Raw genomic sequence first — 17107 nt, 5'->3', positions numbered from 1 at the left:
AAAGATAGTGGTTTTGTTTAAGATGTACCATACGCAACATTCATTCATAACTCGTAAACAAACATAGAAAAGAATAAGCAACAAATACAACTTAATTCACGTTGAATCTTGTTTATCACTCACAAATATACTTAGGCTCAACTCCTTCCTCCTTTGCTTTTAGATTCCTCTTCTCACCTAGCGATTTCCTCGACCAGCTGTTTAGCATCCTCGTTCTTCCTTCTTAATTTTCATCTGAAAATCTAACTCTTTTAAACAAAACTTTATCCTTTTCCTGTTTGTCTTTGGCCCTTTTTATAAAGACCTTCGACATCCAAGGGTAGCTTCAACACTTTACACGTGTCTCCTTATAGATTTTCTACGTCACACAGTCATCCCAAACTCGACATGTCTGTCAACAGCGATTGAGCATTCCCTCGAGACGCATATCTTATCTCCTTGGGAAGTCAAACTTTTTAATCGTCTGACGCTCATATTTTCTCAGGAAGCCACATACATTGACTTCCTCTCAGTGAGTGGTCGTGTCATTCTGACAAGACACTTCCTCGCCTCCTGCCTTAAACGTAGGCACTTCTTTTTGCATTACTATGCTAAATGTCTAACTCTTGCCTCCAATATATGCTTCTTCCTCGCCAACTTATTCTTACTATGTTACTTGCTTTCTCGCAATGGAACTCAGACTTAGGCATTTCTTTTCGCGTCGCTTTCTTTCCCTCTGCATCTTCCCTCGAGGGATGTCCTATACTTCTATCTGAACTGACTTTCCTAAAAGGATCGTCTCCACCTGGACTTCCTTTCTTCTTGTCAAGGCCTCACAGATACTCCTTTCGCAGAACATTTTCTATGGTCAGGAATCTCTTCGTTCAGTATCCTTATCGCAAGATCTTTATCACATTAGCAGTACGCAATCAAGGCCTCAACACATGCTGATGTGGATTCTCGTCTAGAGATGTTTGGTCACCGAACTAGCTTCTTATCACGTAAGATATGCTCCTCTACGATTCACTACTTTTCTTCTTTTCTTTATAATCCTATGATAAAATGCTGAAAAATAGGGTAAAACAGACGTGAAGACTTATGCAAGCTGCATTCTCTAATAGTTATGAATTAATTATAGAAGCTACACGTTTTGACACATTTATCATACGTTTTGGCTTCATTGTTCTACCTAAAAGTTCATAATAACATTATTTCTACAAGTTATCACATCATTTTTAGCATAATGCCTCTTACTAACACTTTGTCCAACGTGATTTCTCAACCAGGCTCCTCTTCAACAGGACTCGCTTTTGGACCCAGACCTCATATGCTTAGCCAAATACGATAATGAATACCTTATCTCCTTCGATAGAAAAGATAAAGTATTGATTGTTATCACTTGACGCGTGATGACCCGTGTTTCTCTAACCATATGGATAAGAGATTGTAACAATACAATCTAGTTGCCGAATTTGTTTCTTGCATATATCTCAAACATGCAGGATATGTGTGGCGAAGGCACCGAGAGGTTGCTCGCCTTACTAAGAACAAATTACTTATAATGTAAAAAAGTTGAAAAGATACAAATCATAGATTAACTTCAAGTATTTGGATCCTAAAAGGTGAAGTATTGCAAAGGCACTAAGAGGTTGCTCGCCTTAATTCTGAAGTTAATATATACTTTTTATCGCACCAAAATGTTAAAATCTTATGTTTTACATATTAGTCATTAAATTTTCCTTCATTTCCACGCCAAAGCACCGAGGTCATGTTTCATCACATCTCACGACCACATTCACCTTGCTACTCTATTTTGCACTATTAGTGTAAATAGTTAGGAAAAATATATTGTGCATATTTTACACCATATACTCACCGCATAAGGTTATGATGTGAAATAAACTCATTTAGGAAACTAATTCCCTGTGTTCGACCCTGGACTTACCAGGAAACCTCTTTCACCATTTGCACTTGGGCTAGGAAAAGAAAAACTTGTACTAACATTTCATTATCATGCATTTAGAAATGCATAGATAGGACATGCACCTTTTATCGCATAAACCTAATCAAGACACCATGATTGATCGCATGACAAATCTATGAATTAACTTTGCACATATCGTATAGTACATACTTCTCATGAGTAGAAGTTATAGGCAAACGAAGAGAGTACTATCATTCACCGAGTTCTCTACATTAGTAAAGTTGTATAACTTAAAAGTTAAACATGGATCGTGTAACATTAGTTTCTCAGAACAACTAAAAACGTTAAAATACATTTTACCTTCTACTATTGACCACCCTAAATCAATGTTTAAAGCAAAGAAAATGTTAGGTGCACTAGGAATGAAATATGAAAAGATTCATGCATGCTCTAATAATTGTTGCTTGTACCCAAAAAAATATGCCAACGCAGTTCGCCTGAATGCGGTGAGTTTAGGTGGAAATGTGGTAAAGATGCAAAAAAGAACAAGAAAATTCTAATATACTGTGGTAGTTTCCACCTATTCCACGATTTCAACCGATGTTCAAAAGTATTGAATGTGCTAAAAACTTAACCTAGCATGCTAATGAAAGAAAAATTGATGATGAATTACGACATATAGATTTAGATGAAAACATTCCAACATATATACGAGTTGATTGTGAAGGCACATGGATTTCTAATGAGTAAATGTTATAGTGGGTTTTCACTTACTAGTTTTTATGAATATTTTGCATCTTATATTGAGCTAACTAAACTTTGTTTTGTTTCTCAGGCTAATGCTTATACCATGGAGCTAGCAAGTGATGAGGACTTTGCCCTTGGATTGGATGAGGCCAAAGTAGGTTTGGACAATGCAAATACAGATCAATTGGTACAAGCTGGAGTACAAAAAATAGAAAAATGGAAAATAAGAGAACTAATTGTGATGCATAATGTAACAAAAGTTAAGAGTATATGGGAGACAAAGGTAGTTGACTACGATGGAAATGGAGTATCGATTAATGAGAATGGCCATAAGTAACAATCTTTCATTGGATCTTGTGTGCATTGACAACTTGTAGAAATACAAGTTATTATAGTCTCTTTTATAGAATAACGAGGCTAGAATGTAAAAGAAGTGTCTCAAAACACCATGTCTGTTTTACCGCGTTTCAGTGTCTTAACGTAGGAATAAAAGTAAAAGAAAAAGATTAGTGAATCGTAGAGGACATCTCGCAAGAGCTATGCGAGAAGTGCCTATCTGGCAAGAACAAGTGCTCGACGAGGACCTTCATCACTAAATGAGGACAGTTCACTAAAAGACAAGAATAGTAGATGGAAATTATATGACTTGACAATGGCGACTCCTTTCCGCCATCGGGGTACAAATGACTTGTCCTTCTCTCGGGGTAGAAATGACTCAACCTAGTTAGGCAAGATATATCTAGAAGGTTTCACTTATAAGGCTTATGGTAATTCTCATTTAAGGGAGACAACCCTTCGACACCTAAAACCCGCACTTGTTCTCCTTTCGAGATACAAATAATGAAAGTTATCTCGTCAAGATCGAGTTTGTCTCCAAATTCCTCCTTGCACGTGTTAGCCATATCCTTGCTACTTACCCACTCGAATAGTTGGTGATATACACTGGCCAAGTGATGAAAATAGTTCAACTAACACGATAAGAGTTATAAGGAAAGCAAGTTATCAAGAATCTCGCCTAAGTCGTAAACTACAAATAACACATATATAGATGAAAAGTAAATAGATGAATGGATTGAAGAGATATAAACATGTAATATATATTCAAAGGAAAGAAAAGAGAGTGGAAAATGTTTACAAGTTAGGGTAAATGGGAAATGGGCTTCCCTCCGTTCAAACTCCAAGCTCTCACTCGCAGGTTGACGAGAGAAGAAGAATATTACTTTTTCAGACTGCAAAAAGGCTACTCCTTTTCACCCTTCTCTAGGGATTGGGTCCATTCATACCTCTTTCTCTTAAGATAGAAGGAGACCTTATATAGGCAACTTTCAAAGGGTTCCTTCTATTCTTTTGGTCATGTCAACGTCGAAAGCCGCCATTGTCAAGTCACATCATCTCCAACAACCATTCTTGTCTTCTGATAGACCATCCTCAAGTAGTGATGAAGGTCCTTCCCTAGCATTGTTTCTCACCAGACGGGATCTTCTCACATAACTGTTCTGTGTTGTCCTCTATGATTCACTAATCTCTTCTTTTGCTTTAATTCTACATTAAGACACTAAAACGCGGTAAAACAGACGTGGATGCTTATGTATAGTGTATTTCTAAATACTTATGCTTTTTTAACATAATCATGGCGTTTTGATACACTTCTTCTACATTTTGGCCTCTTTATTCTATAAAAGAGCTTACAATAGCTTGTATTTCTACAAGTTATCAGCTATTTGTAATTTGGTCTCGTGATAAGTTCTTGATAAGAAACTTAGCTTATAATTCTTATCGCATTAGTTTTCTATAATCATCACTTGGCCAATGTTTATCGTCAACTACCCGATAGGGCAAGTAGCAAGGATATATGGCTAACGCACATAAGAAGGAGTTGGGAAACAACTTCACCTTGGGGAGATAACTTCCATCAGTTGTGTCCCAAAAGGATAGCAAGTGTGGGCATTAGGCACCAATAGGTTATCACCCTTAAAAGAGAAGTTCTATGAGCCTTATAAGTGAAGTCCTCTAGATTTATCTCGTTTAACTAAGTTTAGTCGTTTTCATCTCAAGTGGCGAGCAAGTGTGGCGTTAAAGACACTGATAGGTGCTCACCTTAATCATAAACTAGTTATCTAAAATACATCGCATCAAGGCTTTCACATGGTTTAAACACCTAGTAACACAAAGAATTCCTACAGTTTCTATTATACAAGTTAGTTTGCAAATCCATCTCGCCTCCACATCTATCACCTTTTACATATCCTCAAGTGTACATAAGTAAATATAGTTAAACATGCATTTCATTATACTGTATAGATAATTCTTTTATACCGTCTCAATGTGAGTGTTAGGGCAATTATTTACCCATTTATTTATTCTTACTCTCAATCCATAGTATATATATAGTCATTATTTTAATATTTTGTATAGAATATGAAAGACGACTCTGATACGAACCCAACGCAATAAAAATTACCTAAAACAAAATCCGAACAAAGAAGAACAAGCAATTTGAAATTTAGGGGTAAATTGGTAAATCTTCAAAAAGTCATGACACACGTCAGTTATCCATACACAAAAGCCACCCTCAAGTCACAAGTTTGAACCCCGAGAACCATATTATTTTCCAAATTTTTCAAATCCAAAACATCATCGTTTTGATCCTCTTCGGACAACCTAAACATCATCGATTTGAACCTCACGCAATGCGAAATAATTCAGAATTATTTGATCCTTCTTTGCGCGTGTGTTCAACCATTCAACACCAGTCTCCCTTTACCATGTGTCGCAAATAGAGTACACCTGCCTCCTCTCCACTCGAGTTCAGTGGAAATTTCTCCAACGCTACATTCCTTTTTTTATAAAGAATTTCAGTGGTAATTTTGTAAATATTTAGCAAAAATCTAAAAAATAACTAATTTCTCCGTCAATTAGAGCACACGCACAGGTGAGAGATCACGGTTTCAAGCCTTATGAGTGCTTATTTCCAAATATTTTCTATATATACCCATTCCCCCCCCCCCCCCCCAATTCATCATAAATTCATCATCAATTCACTAAAAAAGCCCCCCAAATTCTCTCAAAATTCTCTCAATTTTCTAGAATACTTCCCCTCCATTCTGCCTTTTTTTCTTCCCTCAATTAATTTCCATCAATCTTTTTTCAATGGAGGGCTAATCTTGAAGAGGTAAGTGGGAATGAGTTTTTCAAATTCTTAAAGAATTTGCCTTGTAATTTTCCTTATTAATTAGACATGATTGAATATTTGAATTTCTTGTTGTTTTTGTGAAATCTTTAATTTTCTTGTACAAAGAAATTTTCTTCTTCCAATTACAAGTGTTCTTTGCAATTTAGTTCTTTTAATTTGTTCTTGATTCACCAATTTGTATGCAAGATACTACTTCCTTAGAAAAATTAATGCAAGATTGATTTGATTATCCTTGTCTACATAAAAACTCAATCTCTTGCTTATAATCAAACAAGTCAAATCTTGAAGTTGATTAATACTTAGTGAAATCATCTTGTTCTTGGCAACTTATGATTTAATTGAATCAGTTTTATGTGCACAATTAAATTCAATTAAATAATGGTTGTTATTTCTTTCTAAAAAATATGAAAGATACTTTGATTATCTGTAAGAGCAAGAGTTAGACATTAGTTGTTATTGTAAGAATACAATAAATGCTTGTGATGACTATCTCTTTTCTTAAATCTTAATCAAGGCTCTTATAAGAATCAAGCAAGTTGATCTTGCAAGAACCTTGATCAAGAAACCTCCCTTTAAAGCAAAAATCATTTCATACTTCTTTTGTTTCTTGTGAATTGAATTTACATCTCAAATTCCCTTGATTCTTGGTTCAATTTAATGTTATCTATACTTTTCTTAATTCTTCCCTTTTTGCTACTAACAACTTTTCTTTCAAGCTTGATTTTAAAATTTTTCTTTGCAACCATTCAATTGGGTTCGACACCCGTACTTACCACCAAGCTACGGTAAAAAGTAAGGGTAAATTTGATAATACTTTTTGTTGAGGCAAATTTTAGTAAGCATTCTACCCTTAGCAAGTTACGTTTCATTTTTAAACACATTAATGCTTGATTCTAACGACCTTGCCGATACATACTTTCATACGTATCATCTTTGCCTTGTCAAAAATATGGTGTCGTTGCTGTGGAATAGCAAGGCATAGTTTCTTTCTTGAATTTTTGCTTTCATATATATATACTTTTTTTTGTTAGAAAGTTTTAGAAGCATACTAGATTTGTAGCTTATCTTTGATAAAAAAGAATAAACAATAATAATAAAAATAAAAAAGTTGCATGATATTTTCTTTTTCTTTGCTTGGTTTAGTGCATGACTAGATTGTCTAATGCATCTAGTTTAAAATTTGTTGAAGACATAACCTTGCATGAAAGAAGATTAAGAAAAGAAAAGAGAAAGCAAGTTAGTTCATCACATTTAGAATCTCACATCTCTATTCTTGAACCAACTTTAGAGATACCTTTTGAGCCAACCCTAGAGAACCATTTGAATAATCCAATGGGATAGGAGGCACCCGAGAAAACCCTTAGGGAATTTATAAGCCCGATGTTTATCTAAGGCCAATAGGTATAGTGATCCCACCTATCATAACCAACTTCCTCCTTAGGTCGAACATGATCCCAAATTTATCCATCTTTAGAGGATCCAATAGGGAAGACCCACATAAGCATCTTAGAGACTTTTCTTGGGCATGTGATCTCCTTGGACCTCACGGGGTAACCGAGAAACAAATAAACCTTAGGACATTCCCCTTTTCCCTTGTCGATAGTGCCAAAAGATGGCTTATAAACCTAGAGCCCAAAACCATAACTTCTTGAGAAAAACTTAAGAAAAGGTTCTTAGAAATATTTTTTCCAATTACTAGAGCTCAATCGGTTTTAAAAGAAATTTATGGTGCTAAGAAATCACATAATGAAACTTTATTTGAATACTGGTAGAGGTATAATGAACGATGTGCTAGCTTGCCATATAATCAATTGACTGAAAGGGACATTGTACAATAATTTTACTCGGGATTGTTGCCATTGGATAGGGACTCAATTGATGCCACTTCGAGAGGGGCCTTAATAGATAAAACCCCTTCCGAAGCAAGAAAGTTAGTGTTTAGAGTGCCTGAAAATTCTCAAAATGTTTCTTGTAGAACACTTGATTCTAATTCTTCTTCGTCTAGTAATAATTCTATCAAAGAAGTGAATTTACTAACTAAAATTTTTGCTTCTTTTGTCAAGGGGGAGGTTCCTAAAGTCGCCTCATGTGGCGTTTATAGTCTTTTGCAATAAGAAGAGGGCGAGGAAGAGTTTAGCTTCCCGAGACACTAAGGTTCACATCCCAAGGAAATGTTTAATTTCAATTGGATAGTTGGCTACGCATTGAGCTTAGATTGGTTGCATGACCTGACAAATAGTAAGAACACAAGTGTAAAGTTATAAGTAGGAACTGAAAGGTAAGAGCGTTTTGATGGTGATTAATCGGATTAAAGGATTAGTATAAATAGGACCAACAGGATCAAAGAAATAATGAATATTTGGAGACGTTACCAAGGGACAGCTAAGATTTAAGTTGTTGGCGAATAAGATAGGCAAGAAGAGGAAGTGAGCTAGATGCCCAGAAAGGAATGAAACTGAGTATTTTGTAAGTGGCTTTCGTAAACTAAGTATTCTTGTGTGAGTGACCTTCTTAAGTAAAATAAGTATTCTTGTAAGAGTGATCTTTAAAAATTAAAAAAAAAAAAGTATTTTGTCAATGTTCTCTTAAAAAAGTATGTTTGAAAGTATTCTTTCTGAGTCTGTCGTTGTGCATGGCGCATGGTGTATATCTATGTTCTATTGTGTTTCTATTGATGTTGTTGATTGAAAATATAAAAGCTTTCTATGTGACCATTGTGATGCTTGTGTGCACATAAACCATTAGCCTTATTCTTATCAAGTGAACAACTATTATATGGAGTGCATATAATGTGTAATGGCATCGTATGGACGATCGTGCAACGATAAGTAAATCAGGAAAATTCTCGAACCTTATGGATGGAGTGAACATCAAAGTAGTCTAAAAATACGGTGCTAATGAGATTGAATCTCAGTAGTCTTAGCAAATGGATCGATTCATGTTTTTGGTGGAAATGAATAAGTAAGTAATGTATGATTTATGTGATTTATGAAATGAGGCATTGTGAGCTTGTATTTGTGAAATGAAAAGGAATTTATGTGAATGTATTTTATTTCTCAAAAAGGTATTTGCAAAAGCTTCCCTCACTAAGTATTTGACTTATGTGTTAAGTATCCCCTTCCCCAGGTATTCAGGCGTTGAGGCCAAGTAAGAAGGCTAAAATCAGTTGTTAAACGTGGAAGTTAATTGAGCAAGCTATGTTCCTTTTTTATTTCCGTAAAAAAGTGATTATACTACTAAACATTTTGAACCTCGAGGGCTGCATTTGAGTTTAGTGAAGGATAGGTTAGGCGTTCAAGGATTAAAATTTACCTCTGTACTAAGTCAAAGAGAAAGCGTAAATGTAACGCATTGGTCTAAGTAATAAAAGATATGTTTATTTATTTCTGTTGCAATTTTCTATATCTATGGTAGAAGAAAAGTTAAGTGAGTTTCTAAGTTGATTGCTTAATTCTTTTTTTCTGCTACGTTGAGTTGAGAAGGTCTCTAGAGTTTAAAGTTGGAGCTTTGCATTGAGACTGGTTAAAGAAGTTGTTCCGCTTACTAAGCATTCAACATTTATCACGTGGTGAGATAGGTGTTGAGTGTTTAGGCAGCATGCCTCCATCTGGTCGAATGAAGTGACTTTTGGGGTAAGGCGTGACAAGTGGTATCAAAGCAATGATTTTGTGAAACCTAAGATTTTTTAGCATGATTTTTCTTAGAACAGAAATGTAAGGGTATAAGTTGCATAATGTCGAGATGATATCAGAATGGAATAAGTATGAGTTTGTTGTTGTTGAAGGTCAAGTTGAACTAAATTTTGAGCTACTCTTATAGCAAGTAGTTGACATTATGCTGAAAAGAGAAAGAGGACAAGCACATGGAAGGAAACTCAATCCCACAACAAAGGGAAAATCCTCTATCCCTTGTCGATGACCCAACTAGCCAAGATAAACCCCTAAGCCCTGAAGAATCGAATCAAGATATCTTCCAAGATTCCATCTCAGACTCTGCCACATTTATTGACGATGCGTTCAAAGAAGAAGAAGATGAGGCGAGAAGCCCAGTTCTATCCCCAAAAGGAAAAGAAGTTTTAAAGGAGGAAGCAAATGACCCACTCTAAGGAAAAAAAAGAAATAAACCCTAAAATAGATGGCGAGACACGCCTCCCCTCACTGCCAAAATCTTGCAATGAGACCATAAGAGGAGATGAAGAAGAAGTTGATGAGGATTACATCTTCAAATTCATAGATAATTTTATATGCAAGCCTATTGACAATGGAATTGAAGATATAATCTAGTTCCAAAGCAACTTGCAAGAGATGCATTTGCAGAGTCAAAGACAATTGAGCGACTTAGAGTTGAAAGTGGACAACGCAAATGTAAACACTGAGGCACAATTAAATTAACTCAAGGGGAAATGACAGAACTCAAAACGCAAAGTCAGAAGTTCCAAACACAACTTCTTGCAATGAAGGAACAAAACATGGCAATAAAGGAACAAAAAGAAACTCTGACTAGTTTGGTAGAGGAGCTGGCCGCAAGGTGTAACACATCATTCACTGCGTTATTAAGATATCAAAATTTGTTAGTGTGTAGCACCATTTCAGTACTTTAGGTTCCACAACATAGTAGGACTCCTGACGTGTTTTGATCTAATACTTGGAGTTAGGAGGAATCAACAACATCCACCACCACCATAACAATCACAACTACCACTCCACTACCATAGCTTTAAAAGAGGACTGTTCTATATTTTTGTATATTTCTTCTATTTGTTAATTTTTATTCTTCACTTACGTAAATTATATTCTTTGTATTTATGATATTTTTTCAATACAAGTACATACTTTGACATAATTACTATGCATTTAGTTTTTTTTTTTTTTTTTTTTTGCAAGTTTGGCTTACCACCTGTTAGTATTTTGATTTTTTCTTACGTCTCAATGATAACTTCAGTGAAATAAACCATGTGAAACAAAGTTTCATTTGTTATGTATGCATTTAACTTGTTAAGGAAACTTACTTAAGAAACAATTCTAAAGTTTATTAGGCAAGCAAGTTTTACCTCAAACCTCTTTTGTAAGATTTTTCTGCGAATAATCTTATCATTCATTTTTAGCAATAAGGACACTGTTATCCTATAAATTTGGGGGTGTGCAAGGTCCAAGCTAATTCTTTTTAAACTTTTTGAAAATCCTATTAAGGCGTTTCAACAAAAGTTAAAGCAAAGTAAAAAAGTGTAAAAAATTTAAAATATTTGTCGTTCTTTTATTCAATTAAAAATAACAACTCCTATGTTGCCTCCTCTCGTCAAAAATAAGAAGAAAAGTTTCAAGAGTAAAAATTTGAGAATTGAGTAATAAGAGACGATAATAGTTATAGTTGAGAAGAGGAACGACCTCATAAAGTGCCTATGATTTCTCACTCAACACCAAACAATCTAGTAAATAAATAAAAAGCATTCTTTTACCAAATAAAAGGATTCAAAACTCTTTGGGAACTTTAGCCAATTTTGAAACTTGAAAATAAGATTCTCGTAGGGAATGAATAATGATACTTTGAGTATTAAGCTTGTCACGTTTTGAACCTAAAAACGTTTTCATAGCGAGAAGTACAAATAAAACCTGATAGCATTTTGAGAAGTTTAGGAATGCAAGGAGGAAGATGAATCTTTGAGGAGGAATTATGCTTGGGGACATGCATGATACGGAGTGATGCTTGAAAATAAGCATTGTGTAAATTTAGGGTGTGAAGACTTGTAGAAATACAAGTTATTTTAGCCTTTTAGATAGAATAATCAGACCAAAAAAAATAAGAAATGTGTCGTATTGTGTAGCTTATGTTGTAAATTCATAAATATTTAGAAATACACTTTATATAAGCATTCATGCCTATTTCACCCTATTTTTTGTGTCTTAACGTAGGATTATCAACAAAAGAAGAAACTAGCGAATCGTAGAGGAACTCGCTCAAAGACTAGGCGAGAAGATCATATCAGTAGGTGAGAAGAGGTTCGCTGAAAGACAAAATTGGTAGTTGGAGTTGATGTGACTTAACACAGAGAGAGCTTTCGGCGCTGACAAGTTCAGAAGATTAGATTTTTCACCTAAATATGCCTATATAAAGAACTCTATCACCATGAAGAAAAGACAGCCAGCCTGAATGGGCTAAACCTAATAGAGTAGTGGGAAAGCGTAGTCTTTCCATCGTCTGTAAAGTTTTCATTCATCTTCTCAAGCCAATTAACAAGTCAAAGCTTAAGGGTTGAGTGAATAAAATCATGTTTCCGTCTTTCCCTAACTTGTAATGTCATTTCTATTTTTTTTTACTTTTTTTATATTTCTTTGTAATGTATTTGTTCATATTGTACGGTGGCTTAAGGCCTATATTCTTATACCTTTTCAATCTATCACATCTGTTACTGTTCATCTATCCTTATGTTATTGGTAACTTAAGAAGGTTAGCTCATATTTCTTATCATGTTAGCTGAGCTATTTTTATCACATGGCCAGTATATATTGCCAAATACTCGGAGGGTAAGTAGGAAGATATGGCTAATGTGGGCAAGGATGAATTTAGAGACAAACTCCACCTTAGCAAGATAACTTCCATCATTTGTGTCCCGAAAGGAGAACAAGTGTGAATGTTAGGCACCGAAAGGTTGTCACCCTTAAACAAGAAGCTCTATAAGTCTTGTAAGTGAAGAGTTCTAGATATAACTTGCTTAATGCAGCTTGGTCATTTGGATCCCAAGAGGTGACCAAGTACGGTGTTTAAAGACATCAAGAGGTGCTCGCCATAATCATAAGCTCGCTAACTAAAATATATGAAATCAGGGATATTTTATTGCTTAATTTCCTAGTAATGCACAGACTTTCCTTCACCCCCTTCTTTTATACAAGTTAATTCACAATTCCATCTCGCATCCATCTTAATTCTCCTTTTCAGATTCTCTAGCGTAGATATAGTTTAAACATACATTTTTTCACACTATATAATTTATTCTTTTATATTGCCTAAACACCTAGTGAATCCTAGAACTAAGCTTTGATATCAATTCCCTCTGTTCGACTATGGATCACCCAGATAAACCTACTATTTCGCTTACATTTGGACAAGCAATAGGAAAACTTGTACATAACGAGGATTAGGAGTTACATGATGAAGAGATACATAGAGAGCATCTAGTATGCAATGACCATGATCAACGACTCTTTATGTATATTTAAATACTAATGTAAGCAACATCACTATTCTCCTAAGCTCTAAAGCTAACTTAACCAACCACAAGCAATTTTTTAGTGTCGTTGAGTTGGCTACAAGCGCTGTTGCAAATAGAACCTAGGTGTTTTGTTGCAGTAACACGAAGTGAAGTTAGAAACACTACAAGAAGTGGGGATATTCTCGACGCACAAAAATGCAGCGGAAGTGGAAAAGACGTCGGAAAAAAAATTCCTAATGCAGAAAGAAACGTCGAGAAAACTATCGAAAGAAACGTGTCGGAAGACCTTTTCCCGATGCATCATAACAAGGCGTCTGGAATAATCTTCCCCCGACGTTTTCTTCACTGACATTATTGATGCGTCTGGATTAAGGAATCACTCGACGTCGACATTTTTGACGTCATTGCTATGTTAGGAATAACTACTCCTGCATGTATATATCCGACGTCGTCCATATGTCGAGAAAAACTATCCCTGACGCGATGTTTACAGCATATTTCTGACGTTTGTAATGCATCCAAAAATATTTTTAATATGTATTTTTTATATTTTAAATATGTAATTTTTACTTTCTTCCTAAAATATTTTTCTGTAATGTTTTTCAATCGAGTCTTTATTTCCTAAAATATTCACATTTGTTTTAAATAAAATTAAAGAAAATTCAAAATAAATTAGTAAATTACGAAATACAAAGACAAATTCAACAAAAAAATTTAGCGTTCATAATACAAAGAAGTTAGAGTTCATGATAAAAAAATGTAATGTTCATAATACAAAAAAGCACAAAGGAAGTCGTACATCGCCTAACGAGCCTCGTACAACATTCTACACTGCGTGTCCTACAATGATAAAGTGGCTAAGTTTAGTGATGGATAGCATATGAATGTAGCGGAAGAAGGATCAAAAAATTATTCTATATGCAACTAAACACTTTAGTGATTAACATGTTAAATACTACCCTAATTACACTAGTTAGGGTTAAAAGAAAATCTTACCTTTGAAACTTTTTCTGACTTCTCCAAATCATCTTCCGATCACGAATCCGAGACCACCACTAGTGTTGACCCGCTATTTTTCGGGCTTAGAATCGGGTTGTGGGACCCGTTAAGTGAAGGAATTTGAGAAAGAGATGGAAATTGAGGATGAGATTAGGTTGAGATTTTAGAGAAAAAAATGGTTTATTTTGGAATTTAAATTTACAAAATTTGCAAAACTTCTCTTCAATATGAAAAATACTCTATTTATAGACTAATTACATGCAAAATTGCATGTAATTAGTTTATTAAATCTCAACACCTAATAATCCACTAACAATTAATGGAACTTAGTAGGCTAGGTGTTCACATCTCATGTAGCCACCTATCCCACTAAGTGCTAGTGGGATTATCCAACAAAACATTGGATTTTACCACTAACTTAGTCCAAGGGCATTTTGGTTATTTGACCATTAAAGTCAAAGTTAAACTTTGACTTTTTGAAGTCAAAAGTCAACATTTTAACTTTTTACCATTTTGTCTATCTTGACTAATTTCGACCTCCCGAGCATGAATGTACATTCATTTTTTTGAAATTAAAATCACATTTGAATATAAAGCCAGTCAAAGTTTGACTTTTCAAAGTCAAAAGTGAATACTTTGACTTTTTTGACTTTTTACAACTTTGACCTTTTCCATCAATTCCAAGCTTCCAAATATGAATCCATATTTATATTTTTAATATTTAAATCACATTTAAACTATAAAGCTTTATAATCGATGGCTATATCACATATATTCGTCTGTTTCTCTCTCTCTACCTAATTCGAACAATTTGAATTATACCAACATATTGTTCTAAGTTAATTCGATATGAGCTAGCAGGGGAACCTAATGGACTTATAGATCATGGGCTTTAATGATCCGAGATTAACTGGTTAAACCTTTTTAGATCTAGTCAATCAACATTCGCTAACTAACAGGTCATTCCACTAAAGTCTCGTAGTTGCACTTCCCTCACTATAGATATATTTTTGTCCATCTGATATAACCATGATCAGTAAGTTAATACTTTATGGGTTGTTCATAACCTTGGCTGGGTTAAAATACCGTTTTACCCCTGAGACTATTTCTTGTTCCTTAAGTCCCACTAATCCATTATTGCACATTTGGTTTAAGGTTCAACCTATAAATCAAATTCCTCTCGGGCCAATGAGTAGGGTGGGATCCCTTGTACAAGACTTGGATTCAGTATTTAAGGAAACAACCTATCTACTAATCCTAAAACCAGTAGAAGTGAACTCCATTTTGCACCCTATGTCCCTAGCCATCTATCCAGTCTTACCCCTGAAATGGGAGGCTTATTCTGCCAGCGTCGTTGAGGTGCCCTCACCTATGCAGATCTGAGGACACTACCAACAGAAGTTTATAGTTTGCTCAGGATTAAGATTAAGTTACCTAGGTCATCATAATCGAAATAGCCAGTTTATATAGTCAACGGTGTTATAACTTAAAAGTGACTATTTCATGGTTCTAGTCTTATGCAAACTCTTTACATAGGAAGCCCTCACTCTCATGTCTCTACATGAATGATTCAGGATCACTTCGTTTATACTAACTATAAAGCGAGCCACATCAATGGCATTTCCATAATAAGGCGCCTAACCTTATTCACACTATAGACCGTTTGGGCTATATACTCGAACTTGATCCATCTTTATGTCTCTACATAAAGTTCAAGTCTACACTAGATAACCTCTGCACCTTAGTTTATTGAATTCAAGATTATAATATTCTAATCTCACTAATAAGTTCTCAATTAATCACTTTATTGAATAGAATATAATTTAAACTACAAACTATGAGTTTTAGAACATAAATTCCAACATTTGGTACATATATATTCATATCATCACTATATAATGTAATATCAAAAACTTAAGAATAATGAAAATATATATACGTACCGCAAAAGCTAGGGATCATCATGTGGTGGTCCTTGCTATGCCCAAGTCATATCTTCTATCAGCTTCCGCATTCGTTTCACTTCTGAAACTAATGCTTTATGATTTCTTATCTGCTCTTCAATTCGTTACATAGCTTGATCAAGCTTAGCCTATAATTGAAGCTCTACTGTGGATTGCAGACATGACGTTGTGGAACTGCTAACACTCGTTGTCTTGCGGGCCTTTGGTTTGCGTCCCCAACCAAGGCCTTTTGAGTAGCCCAATTGTCTACCCAACACCGACTCGCATATCTCATCCCAAAAAGTGGCTGATTACCCTCTAGGGTAAGCTGGGACTGAAGTTCTAGCATTTGATGCTGCAAAAAATTTAGAAACTATCTTAGTAAGTAAAAAATATATTATATATTAAAGAGGACAAATGAAAGCAAAAGTGTTAGTTGGATAACTTACATGCGCATCCTCCATAACCTGGGACATAAACGTCTCGTCTCGAACGTGTGTTTTTCAAAACAACTTCACACGATCGACTGGCTACCCTCTTTGCTCAGAGAGCTCGTGCTATCATTGTAGAAACGACTTTGACCAATTACTATAATTATAAGACTAATTATGCCTAACAACCTTGTTTGTCTTTGATTGCTCCTGCATGAAAACAATTATATTCTTTATTTCTTATACATATTACAAGTTGAAATCATAATTAACCATGACAAAGAGTTCAGTTGCTCACCTAGAATGTACGGCTCATGTAGTGCTCACAGAGAAAGTGTCAATCCTCATCACGTCCCACCAATAGGTTTGATGGGTTGGCACAAGCCTCCTCGGGGTCTTTGTACTTTTTAAAGTGTCTGTGATAGTCGCCCCGAAACTCTTTATAAGTGGTGAGCATCTGATGCTCAATGAACCTATTCATTGCTTGATCATTAAAATCAAGCATAAAAAACCGCTACACATTACAAAAATAACACATTAGCTTGGTTAACTTAAATATGTTTCAAATGAAATCATAAATGTGTCATGGACTTACATAGGTTGCCTTTGATGACCTCGATGTATTCTCTACCTACATTTGTCTACTTAAGGCAGCGAACGAGAAATGTCTTTCGCACACACATG

This window comes from Cucumis melo, chromosome 6 (assembly GCF_025177605.1).
Source record: "Cucumis melo cultivar AY chromosome 6, USDA_Cmelo_AY_1.0, whole genome shotgun sequence".
Taxonomy (NCBI): domain Eukaryota; kingdom Viridiplantae; phylum Streptophyta; class Magnoliopsida; order Cucurbitales; family Cucurbitaceae; genus Cucumis; species Cucumis melo.
Note: the sequence above shows the minus strand (reverse complement) of the source record.